The sequence below is a fragment of the Passer montanus genome, unplaced genomic scaffold (assembly GCF_014805655.1).
Source record: "Passer montanus isolate IOZ18808 unplaced genomic scaffold, ASM1480565v1 scaffold21, whole genome shotgun sequence".
In the NCBI taxonomy this organism is placed as follows: Eukaryota; Metazoa; Chordata; class Aves; order Passeriformes; family Passeridae; genus Passer; species Passer montanus.
This window is the reverse complement of record NW_024366703.1, coordinates 13,160,308-13,173,503: the sequence shown is the minus strand read 5'-3', so window position 1 is coordinate 13,173,503 and position 13,196 is coordinate 13,160,308.

Genomic DNA, 13,196 nt, shown 5'->3' with positions numbered 1-13,196 from the left:
GTGTAGTTGGAGCAGAATGAACCAAGGCAAACTCAGAAAAGGCACTGAAAGTTTTCTTCCCAGATGAAAATAAGGAAAAAGAAATGCATGTGATTTATTGAGCATGAAATCTTCAGATGAAGAGGATCAGACATTGCAAATTCTCATCATCCATCACGAATTCTGGACTAGAGAAGCACTGAGTACACCAGGGGTATTGCTCAAACCATGAGCAGCTGGCTCTTGTGTAAGCAGTGGGCTGTGGAAAAGAGGTGTGTTTGCATCAAGACAAGCACTCCTCAGAAAAGCTGTGAACCAGAATTCTTCACAGCTACCAAGAATCATTCTTACACTGTTTACCCAAACCCAGCTCTCCTAAATGTTAGAAAAGGACACTTTGTATTGCTGGTAGATGGCAAAATGAGGAAGTGTGAAAGATGAATCACCAAACCACAGAGAGAGAAAATGTAGTGAGAGCAACCACAGCACCCTCACTGCCCCTGTGCTCCTCCCATAGCACCTAAAGCAGCTCCCTGCAGCCCTGGCCTCCCACAAGAGCTAAATTAACTCACTAGTGTAGGTAATGGTGAGGGATATTTATCCCAGCTGCCCCAGATGTGTCTACATGTCCAACTTATCTAACCAGTCTGTAATTCTAGTAAGCACATTTGTCCTGATCTTACACATGTGACTTCAGGGCTTGAAGACCCAAGCCCCATCTCAAAGGATTCAGGTGACTAAAGATCTTCTGAAGACAATGAAGCAAGTTGGCTGATGTCTGTGGTGAGAATTCAGGCAGGAATCCTGGCACTGCTGTCTCACAGGGCTGTTCTCTCCAGGTCTGGTATCCAAATCATTAAAATACCCTCCTTAAATGTTGGGATGGGGCAGATTCAAAGCAAAATCACCTTGACAGCTGGGCATATTGAGCCCAGGCACAGAATAACACAGAAACAAAATATTGAGCCAAATTTGTGAGCAACACGGGAAGACAGGACTATGCCGATGGATTGTAACTAAAACCTGTTTCTGTAGCTAACACTTTTGTAGGAAAAAAAAGACCAAAACAACCCAAAACAATGAAATTAAATATAAAATGCAAAATAAGTACAGATTGTTAATCCTAACTCTACTAAATATAAAAAGTGTGGAAAGCAAAAGAGGAAAATCAATGACATGAGAAGGACAGCAATAACTTGCTATTAAATCTTCATTGCATCTGTGTGACCTCCTCTTCACCTAAATTTGAACCTGTACTTGCTCTTAATGTCACCTATCTTGTGTCAAACGAAAAATTTCCCCCAGTAAATGAACATGAAGAGAAGGCATGAAAAAGAAAGTTACTGTGGGAAGAGTCATGATGAAGGTAACTCTGGGAATTAAATAAGAACTTGGCCTTGTGGAAAAGCAATATTTTCATTGTTCTGAGAGGGTTTCACAAATAACTTGGCATGCACTTTGAAGATGTCCTTGATGGTGCCCTTCTGACAGCAAGAAAGCAGCGAGCTCACGTTACAGCATCAGATATGCTGAGCAACTGGTGTGGAGGAAGCACTGGTGCCCACAAATCTCCTGTGTAAAATCAAACACAGACAATTACCTCGCTTATGAGCCATGGTGCTGTAACAGGCTTCAGCCAGCAGCCTGTCCAGCTGCTCCTTGGCACAGATCCTGAACAGACCTTGCAGTTGGTCCTAAATCTTCAGCTACTTCCCAGCCAGGAGCTGTACTGACTGCATTAAGCATTCACTGAGCTGCTGACTGCTGCCCTTTTCCTAGAGCTATGGGCAGCTCAGCCAAATTGCCATCAAAAAAGCCTCTCCCAGGCTTTCCCAGCAATACAGCATGAGTAGAAGGGGGATATTGTCCTGAAGAAGGAGAACTGCCCAGATAATTGCCATTAAGAGCACAGCTGAATTAGCTGAAGAAATATGTGCTTCTGTCCTAATAGAAGAGAGAGGAACACTCAAATAAACCAACTCTGTCCAGCCCAGGTAATTCTGTTGCACAAATGCATATCTGTGAATCCCTGTTAAAGACCTCTGGTGTCCCTTGAAGAGATTTAGAATGGGACAATATTCAATCCTTTTACCTACCCTTCTGCATACCCTGTTCTTGACAAGGCCTGCTGTTAAACCTCCACTCATTTTTTTCCTGCCATCCTTCTCAACACACAATTTTTACATGTTTACCTATGATTCCCTTCCCTGCCTTTGACATCCTTTGTGCCCAAGCTGCTCCAGAGATGGACCAGAGCCCTGTGTACATAATAGAGTGGAAAATGGATGACTACACTCTCATGCTCCCTGGTTTGTGCTCCCTCCAAAGCAGATAATTTCTGCATGTACAAACAGTATTGTCAGAATGTGCTTTAAGCATTTAAGCTGATGAAGCAAAGATTAGCCTCTCAGAAGTCTATTAACAAACTTAGGAGGGTTTTTTTTTACCCAGTATGTGTATTAATATATAATTAATGAAGTCTAAGGCTTGCAGTACATGCCTCTATCACTCTTGTATCACTGCTGTGTACAGCAGTGTATAAATTATTGCTCTTATTGGTCCTTGCTGGTTGTCTCTTAAGAAGCTAACAGTGGAAAGGAAGATCTTCCTGTTCCTTTCAGAAATGAAGCCCCAGTATCACTCAGCACAGGGCTGGGCTCAGCCTTTTTCTACCTGTTTTACCTGCCTGAAATCTACACTCCCCTCTCGAACTGTAGGGTTGAGGAAATCAGGGGAGAACAGTAGGATTACTCTGAGATAACAAAGGAAAATGCTGGGTACAAGGAGGTCTGGAAATCCATGCTTGCCTAAACTCAGTCTTCATGCTGGAATCAGTAGGAGGTGAAGCTCTGGGGACACTGGCCCAAAGGAGCAAGAAAATGAAAGAAAAATTCACACTCTGCTTCATTTCTCAGAAAAATATCAGCATTCTTCCTGCTTCTCCTCCAGAAACAGCCATTGGGATCCCTGAGATGAACCCAACTGCTTCTGTTGTTCCTCCTCTCTTAATGAAGCTCTGCTCCCCCAGCAGCTCCCCCGCTGCAGCACCTGACACAGCTCACAGGGCTTCGAGGAGCTTTGCAGCTTCCTCCTCCTCCTCCTCCTCCTCCTCCTCCTCCTCCTCCTCCTCACCACCCTACCTTCTAACTCTGCTTCCCCCAGCCCCACTCCCAGGCATGATGAGCCTCCCTGCTCTCTTGTTTTCTACCATTCTGGTGGACTGTCTGCCACACCCTGCTCAAATTTTCCTTTTTAAATTCTTTCTATTCCCAACAGCTCTTCTCTCTCCTTTCTGAAGAGAAAAAGCTCTGACAGGTTGATTTTTCAGACCAGTTGCCTGTTGATAAGTAATGATGCAATATTTAGTGAAAATTAACTGATTGCAGGGGAAAGCAAGCCTGTGATGATCTGCAGAAAAACAAGGCAGGGATCATCCTTTCAAGCCTCAGAAAAAGGGTTTTGTTAGATGATTAGCTCACAGCAACATCTGCAGTGGAAGCAGTTAATAGCTGTATTTTAATAAACCATGAACATAAGACTAAGAGCATGTAAAAATATCTGTTCTTAATGTTGCTAGGGAGACTTTATTGTAGCCACTGTATGTGATGTGCATTGATTATGTTTCTCAAAGGTAACATTTCTCTCTCAGACTACTAGAAACTGACAATTGTAGGAGGTGGTGGGAGTATACAGGCTGGGGAACTAAACAGCACTTGAGAGGAGCTTTACTCAGTTTTTCAACCCTTAAAAATTTGTAGATATAAAATTTCAGCACTCCATTAACAGTTCCTTGCCTTTGCAGATATCCCTTGTTTAATACATTTTGCCTTTTGTAAAGCAGAAGGGCTTAGGATCAGTGCTCAGGATCATTGTAATTGGGGTGATAAATGCAGCAATCCTATTATAAAAATAAGGGTTATCATACACATGGCTGGCAGTGCAGGCATTTGGAGTTCCTCAGTAAAATCTGAGTAGTTTCAACACGTGGCATTCAAATAAAAACTGCATTGACTGCATTAAAGATTTTATTTGTCTTTAAGCTGAGCTGATCAGATCACAACGCCAATGGAAGAAAATGCATTGCTGGTACTCATGTAGTTACATGGGCTGCTCTTTTCACAAGATTTGAGAAAATGCTGCTAATCAAAAGCAGTTAAGTCAAAATCTCAGAAAAAAAACCTCCAAGTTTTTATTACCATATTCTAAGCTTTACCCATTCCAATAAAAATAACATTATTTGGAAATACAGCCCTCACAGAATTTCAGTTTCACTTTTTAGATGACATTTTTCATCTTCCTAGTTTTTTTGGTTTTTTTTTTTTTTTTAATTTTAATGTTGATTTGGATTAAATAACGTTGCAGGGATGACAAATTTTAGCAGAAATTATTCAGGAACCCAAGCTTCTTTAAGGCTTATTTCAGAGAAGTTTTAAATTTCATATTGAAAATAATTGCTTCAGTTTTTCCATTTGTTAGATGTAGAGCTCAATAAGTAAATTCAAACAGAAGTGTATAGGCTGCATTTCAGGCAGCTGTGGTTTTAGAGACATGCTTCTTAAATTAGTGAAATAACTGAAAAGTTGTAGGCTGGCAGTGGGAGGAAATGCCAATCTGCTGTGATTCTGAGGACAACAAACAGGTTCCTCACTTGTTTTAGCTTGCAGACTGGAATTTCACCTTCTCACACAATTCAGCATCCTCAGCATCACTGGGTGCCCAGGAAAAGAGAGTGGAAATCAAACAGATCCAAAACTGTACAGACTTTCATGAGCTTTGCCTTCTGGCCTAATGATGCTACAGGAGTACAGATTGTCCAAAAAAGGGGAAATTGTTCTTCAGTTAATTTGGAACTTTTGCCCTGTCAAAAGTTTGGAAGTGAACATGAAGATCCTTGTTTTAAATGGCATTTTTGTCAGAGATTTCCATCTATTTTTACTGATAATCCAAATTTTAGAGCAACCTTCCCAGTCTGCTGATTTTCCTTACTCTTTTTCTTACTTATTGTTGTTACTTCCTTTGTGTAGGCAGTTCACTTAGCCCATTCCTCTGCAATGTCTCATGCACAAAAGAAAAAAAAAAGTGTTAAAAAAAGAGTTAAAAACTTATGGCCTAGACTCCATGTCAAAGGATAAGGCCACATCTCACTGTTACTACAGAGATAATGCAGTTTTCCAACTTGCAAAATGTTTGTGACATTACAAATTGCTTGTGTCCTCTTGAATGTATCACTTCTTCAGTGTGAAACGTGAGGTTGTGTTTCTGGGTGAATTTAAATTTGGCCAATGTTTGTCTTGCTCTGAACAGTAGCAGCACAGACAGAGTAGTACGAAACCAGATTATTAAATAAAGTCTAAAGGGAGAATGGCAGGAATTGTAATGTTATGCTTTCTCAGCTGAAATATGTTATTAATGGTATTTACAGAGATTTCAAAAATATAGCTATTTGTCTTACATAGTTAAACAAAGTAACTCATGTTATTACCAATATGTAGCCCAAATTGATATGTATATGTATTAAAATACAAACATATGTACATATATTAGAATTATAGTTCAGATATGGTTGCAAAGACCATAATTTGTCATTAAACATGGCCTTTGGGACATCTGAGAAAATCTACTTGAGTTTGTGCAGAAATATGTTGTGAAGGGAATAAAACTACATGTGTATAGATTAGCCTTGAGAGCCCACATGCATATTTTTATTCTCTGAATACAGAAGCATCAATATAGGCAGGGGAAGACTGTTGTGAAAACCTGTTAGTAGGATGAAACAGAAATAAGAATACGGAAATAAATGTTTCCATTTACCTTTCCTGAGCTTCTCACCAGTACAAAAGGTATTTTTTTCCCCCAGATTTATCTACAAAATGCCTGGTCTACTTTTGATGTTTGGAACAAGTTACATTCATTTTAGTTTAAACAGCTGGGTTGGGGCGAGGAAGGACTGACCAAACAGGAGGGGAGATGGAAGGATCTCTTCAGGCATTAGTGCCTGGTTCAGCTCCACAAACAGGTTTACAAATGCTGAGATGGACAGCTTTATGTACAACCCTGTGAAGGCAGCTCAGAAATCCCAGGAATGCCAGGGGGACAGGGTACAGTCATTCCTGCCCACTGCACTTACACCAAACACACCTTGCCCATAAAACACATGAGCTGACCAGTAATTTCCTCCTTTTTTTTTTTTTTTAATGGCTTGAGATCTCGTATGAAACTTAGCAGCACTCAGAGACGCTAAGGTGAATAATGGAGAAATCCCAGAATCTTCCTTTTCTGAGAAAACTTCAATTTGAGCTAAAATTTCTGAGCCACTCCCTCCAGCTTGGAGACCTGGAGCAGGTTCCCCCAAATCTCCTGTTCCCCTACTTCTTTTCTCTTTCCAGCTGAGCCAGCATCAGGATCCACAGCGGTGTGAGCAGCTACAGGAGTCCAGGACCTGCCACGGCGTGCTGGAATTGGATTCACCAGCCTTTGCACAAGTAATCCCTCTCCCCAGGACATGAACTCGGGCTGGGATTGCGGCAGGGCCAGGCGGTTCTTTCCCAGTGCTCCCAGTGCAGCCCTTTGCCCTCCCTGCTGCAGGACACACAGGCTGATAAAGGGTCAGACACAGAGGCTGATGAAGGGATAAAGGGTCAGATACAGTGCTGATAAAGTGTGGTGGGTGCTTTGTGGGGTGCTCCCAGGATGAGTGGAGAGACGAGAATCTTGACTCCATGTTTCAGAAGGCTGGTTTATTATATTATGATATATATTATATTAAAATGATATAGTAAAACCATACTGAAAGAATAGAGAGAAAAGGATTCATCAGAAGGCTAGAAAGAACAGTAATGGAATGCAATAACAAAATTTTGTGACTGCTCAGAGCCTTGACACCGGTGGCTGTGATTGGTCATCAAGTGAAAACAATCCACATGGACCAATCTAAGATGCACTTGTTGGTAAATGTCCAGACCACATTCCACAGCCATCAAACAGTTAATTGTTTATATTTCTTTTCTGAGGCTTCTCAGTTAGGAGAAAAATCCTAGTAAAGCATTTTTCATAAAATATCATGGTGACAATAAAGGGTCAGATACAGAGGCTGATAAATAGATGGATATAGAGGCTGATGAAGGTTTGGACATAGAGGCTGATACAGAGTCAGACACAGAGACTGATGAAGAGATGGACAAAGAGGCTGATGAAGGGTCAGACATGCAGGCTGATGAAGGGACAGACATGCAGGCTGATGAAGGGTCAGACATCCAGGCTGATGAAGGGACAGACATCCAGGCTGATGAAGAGTCCCTCTCTGAGCCACAGCGACTGCAGCCCAGCCACGTGCGCAGCTCTGACCTTTGCACAGGGGTGATCACCTCCAGCAGCAGGGGGGAAGGAGGGAGGGAGGGAAGAAGCTCCTTGCCATGGCCTGATTTGGCCGAGCTTATCTGGAGGCTAACAAGACACAGCAGATGCTCTGTGACCAGCGGCTGCCAGACACGACCAACTACCTGTGGACTGATGCAGGCAATTACACTTTTAATGAAGGGCAAGTGAGGCACAAAGGCTCACAGGGACCCTCATCTCAAACCCCACATTCATCCCTGAAGTGTGTTTTAACCCTTTAGCAAGTGAATCCCTGTGCAAACCAAAATTGCTTTTTAATGCAGTTTCCTGAAGCCTCTCCATCAGCCAGAGGCTGCTTTGGACTAATCCAGGAAATGAGCCAAGCATTAAAAAAAATAACGTGAGGTTATGGAACATCAAAAACATATTGACCATAGTGTAATTATACTTGAAATGGATTAGGGGAAGTAGCTAAAACAATCTCCACTCTGAAAAAGATGATTTGGGAGCTTGCAAGAGGGCCTGCAATTCTGATGTGGGATGTGAATGTGGTTCAGAGCATGTAAGGAAAAGGTATCACAGTGAACACTAAATTACAAATGTGATAATCACTGTCCCAAACATATCACTTTGCAGAGCTTAAGCAAGCTGGCATTTACATGAACACCACAAGTCAGCAAAGTAAATGCAGGAAAAAGTGAAATACGTGTGACAAGCCTCACTCGCATCTGCGAATTAAGTAACAGTTTCTGGACTTAAGATGTAACAGCAGACAGGGAATAAAGGAAATCTTCAGCTTGCCTTGCATACTGGTAATACTAAAAACCTGGATTTGTTATATTTACAATTAAAATAGCTGTTTTAATTTTTTTTTTAATTCTTGGAAAAGTTATCTGAGAGCTACAGTTCCTAAGTGGAGTATCTTGCTTCATGATATAATAAAAACAGAGTCAGTGTAAGATAGTAACAAAATCCCTAATTAAGAACCACGATACTTTAAGCTCGAGTATGATGAGCCTCTTGAAGTAACTATCCAAAGCATCTTTACATCCAAAATGTTAAGCTCGTGATTAAACAAGCAGAACATACTTTAAAAGACAATCAAAGATAAGCTTCAGAGAAAATACTGGGTTTTGTATTTGGGCCAAACTAAATCTTGGATGCAAACCCTCACTGTCATTTTTAACATGTTCTGTTCCAAAGTGTCTGGCCTCTAAGCCGCTGCTATCAAACAACTCAAGGGTTGTACTTGTTGCAGGTAAGATTGATAAATGACAGCATCCCTGTTGTGAGACAGATGATACCAGATCTGCAAATTTGGACACAGCGTTAAAAACCTCTTCTTTTTCAGCAGTGTCAATTTGGGGCATCCTCATCTTTACTCAGGCAATGCAGTTGTTTTGTTTTTTTCCTCCTGATGCACACAACATTCACAGTTCCAAAGTAAATTCTGTAGTTTCTCATCATCTCTGAGCACTGAGGGTTGGCTATCTCAGGTAGCATCCACCAAAAAGCAATATTTATTATGCACTCCCATCTTGAAAAAAGTAAGTCTTCCAGTGAGACATTACTAAGATAGGAATAAAACCTTACAAAATTCCCAGTTGCCATCCTTTAAAAATATCTAGCAGCTGGGGGACGCATGTGTCATGTTTTTAGTAGGACAAATGGATGCATTAATGCAAGAGAGCCAATGATTTTTTCCAGCTGAAGAAATGTTGGTGGCTTTCTGCAGCATTAACACAGCCTAAATATGATTGAGTCACCCAAACTGTATTTTTTGCCACAAAATTCTGAGTGGGGGAATTTAGGTTATAATGGTAAAATGTACTTGAGAGATTTGGAAATTAATATGGAGCCCCAAGCAATGGATTCTCCTATGGACAAGGAATGGGCTCAGAGGGGGCATGAAACAAATTTGAACAAATCTCCCCAGGGACCAGCTGGAAACAGAGTGAGCTCTTTCTGCCAGCTCTGGGAGCAACAGTGCAACCTGACCCTTCAAAGGCAGATTAAAAACAAAAGTAGGAATTTAGATGGCATCAAAGGAAATCTCACCAGTGTTTTTAAAGAGTTTTATACCTATAAAATGCAGAATTGCCTGATATTAAGGTAACACTGTTCTTGGCAGAGTTCAGAACCAGAACTGGAAGCAGTACTGATCCCTGTGTTTCCTATTTTTTTGGGGTTTTTAACACATCTTCAGCATTGGAGCAGACCAGCTGCTCTCTGTGCAGCATATCCTGTCTGAATTTGTAGATGCCTGAGGACAGTCAAAAGGAAAAGACACCCGCCAGCTGTCTGTCACAGTGTAACTTCCAGCAATCTTTGTGTTTAATAGCCTTCAATGGATTGTTTTTTCCTCATGAATTTACCTAATCACTTTCTAAATCCTGTTTCATGCAGCACCATGAGAATGATAATCTAATTTTGGTCTCTAAGAGATGTAATACAAAAACAATAGGAGGCCCAGGAAAGAATAAAATCATTTTGCCAACAGATATTACAAAAGAAGGCAACAATTCCAGTCCAGTGATGAAGAAAATTACTAAAACCACTCATTACAAAACATCCTGCTTTGAAAAACAATCTATTTAGTTCTGAAAAAAATAAAACCCACTCCATCTGTAATTGCCTTTCCAAGATTGTGAAGTGGATGTTTCATTCCTTGGTGCCACAACATGAACTTTAAAGTGTGCAGCTTTGCCTGGTCCTGCTGCCTGGGGTTACAGAAAATGCTCCCAAAGCCCAGTGATCCTTGGATCAGGCATGAGTGAGATGAACTGAGACAAATGTTCCCAAGGCACCACCACTCCTTGCTTAGAACAGGACAATTGCCTCAAACCTATCCCTTCTGTGAATTTATGCTACTTGTTCTGCATCATCAATTATGGAACTCTATATATTCTGCAATCATTGTTGAAATCTCCCAGAAAGTGTTGAAATTAATTTTGAAGCTCTACACCTAGTGATTTGCTGCCATCATGTACTAAATTGATTTGCAAATGAAAAAAGTATTTTCCTTTTAAATACAGGCAAAATATCCCTTTTAATAAACTATTTCTTAGTAGTAGTGATTTGCTGCCGTCATGTACTAAATTGATTTGCAAATGAAAAGAGTATTTTTCTTTTTAAATACAGGTAAAACATCCCTGTTAATAAACTATTTCCTAGTACTTTTTTAAAAGATCAGTATAAATATAGGCCTATTTATTTTGCATGTCTTGGGCCCCATTTAATAATTTCCAGCTATTCAAAGAGTAAACAATTGAGTACATTCTACACAGTTTTACGGGTGAAATTGGTGAGACTACATAAACCTTTCTATTTATCTAGACTTTCAGAAAATGCAAATAAAACCTTCCAAATGGAAGCCAAAGTAAAATATGTTCTTAAAGGCCCTTTTTAGATAGTAATAAAATGGATCTTCATTTTCTCTTCTACCCGACAAATTTTAATATTTTTTCTTTTATTTCAATCCTATGTTATATGACATTTTTGCGCAATCGTTTTGTATTCACGTTAACACATTTGCTATTTCCCTCCATTCTCCCATTGCCATTGAAAACGCTAAAACATGCCCGGCTCTTGCTTCATAACGTGTCTTTTAAGATAACACAGCTCCTGTTGAAAACGTTCCCGGGGAAGGAGAAAAGCGATTACTGAGCTGAACATTTCAGAGGCTCTTAAGCTGCCATCAGGTGCACAGAATGTGCCAAATTCCCCATTCTGCTTGTCTAACAGAAGAAAATACTCAATTGAGACATCCGCAACATGACTTTTTATTTTTTTTTTATCCTCCTGCTGTTCCTCCTGACCCAAAAGCGAGGCTGCTATTGCCTTTTTGAATAGATTAGTCCTTATCTGAAAAGCCATTTAGCTGCAAATCCCAAACCTTGCCATTATTACCACGTTTGCCTGTGTTAGCCACGGCGAAGGCCCGTAACAGAGCAGCTCAAATGTTGGACTAATGACCTCGCTGGCATTTCTATAGAAGTGCTCTGTTAAACACCCAGGCATTTCAACTTTCAGTCACAAGACCTATAAAAAATTCATACTCTCAATCTCTAGTTTCAAACCGCAGCACTGCATCATTAAGAGCTTTTCAATCCTCCCACCCCACACACTTTACGAAGGGGGATGGGGAAAGAGAGCTTTTATCTTCTTGGTAATAAAATTTCACATTTTCTTCTCCTCTTGTTCGCATTTTTAAGCAGTTCTGGAGGATGGGGAAAAGAACAACCAACAATGTGAGCATGAGTTTTCTTTTATTCTATTACAGTATAACATAAGCAAAGGACTTTTGGCTAGGTATTTAGCTAAACATAAAAAAAAAAAAACTGTGTAAAAAACAAGCTTAATCATTAAAGTAACTTTTGTCTCAATTGTTGCTGCCTTTCAGGAATCATAAAACTTCTGTTTCAAGACTGAAAGAAAAGACTACCCCTGACAAAGGGAAGCACCTGGAAAAACAGTGTACAGCTGACATAGTACATTCTCCAGCAGTACAGACAGCTTTGATCTGGCCTTTAAACGAGTTTGCTGGATTAGAACACCAGGAGTCTCTTTTGGATATATGGCTATATTTTCCAGCAAAAATATGGGGATTTCCTATGACAATTCTGTAAGCCAAATTTGAATGGCTCTTTTGAGTTAACCTCTCAGAATGTTCAAAATGACCCTTTCTGAAGAGTCACACGTTTGCCCTGCGTGCTGTAGCCCTGCCTCGTGTCACGTTTCTTCTTTCTCTCCTCCTCGCTGATTTTAGAGCGGTGCTGTAATGTCCATCCTCCCTGTAATGTCCAATGTCCCCAGTTTGATGGGACATTGTCACTGTCACTGGCTGTGCCTCCTGCACTGCCCACACCTGTCACCTCCCTGGAAGGGCTCTGAGCAGCCTGGGCAGTGAGATCCCTCCTCTGCTTTCCCCTGTGAGCTCATCGAAGCCAGTTTGTCCTAAAAGAAACCTCTGTCCTTGGCTGTCCTACCCACAGGACAGCAGCGGCCTCACACGCATCAGGGGCTGAAATATCATGCAAAGCTCTCCGCTTTCTTTTCTCCACAGCTTCGGTAGGGATTTTTTACCTCATGCACTCAATGACGACTTTTAAGCCCAAGTAGATAGCTGGAGGAGATGGAAACAGATTTATATCTCGTCACCAATAATAGCAGAGCTGGATAAAATGTCATCTAGGCAGGGGGGTTTTTTTGGGTTTTTGAAAAATGTGCTAAAAGCATCTCTCATCAGCAGGAAGCAAGGAGGTTTCTAGGAAGTCACACAACGCCCACGAAAGCAGACTTTATGTCATCTCCCCTGCGCGGAGCAATTTCACCGCAACAATCCCCGCCCGCCCGCCGAGTTTTGAAGATGCTCAGTGTCCTTTTTCCGTCAGGACCCCTCGGCTCTCCTCGGCCGACCAAGTGCCCCGGCACCGGCCACCTTCCCCCGGCCCGCAGTCATCTCCCCTGCGCGGAGCAATTTCACCGCAACAATCCCCGCCCGCCCGCCGAGTTTTGAAGATGCTCAGTGTCCTTTTTCCGTCAGGACCCCTCGGTGCTCCTCGGCCGACCAAGTGCCCCGGCACCGGCCACCTTCCCCCGGGCACGGCCGCCGGGCACGGCCGCCGGGCTGGGCGCTCGGGAGCGCGCCCGGGGCGGCTGTCGGGCCTGTGCGCGCCCGCGGAGCAAATCAGGGGAGCGCGCCCTGGGAACGCGTCTCGGGAGCGCGCCCCGGCACAGGGTCTGGGGACTGTGCGCCGGGAGCGCGCCCTGGGAACGGCTTTCGGGAGCGAGCTCGGGGAGCGCGCCCTGGGAACGCGTCTCGGGAGCGCGCGCCGCCCCTCACGGCCGGGGGTGACCCCTCCGCGCGCGCCCCCGCCCCG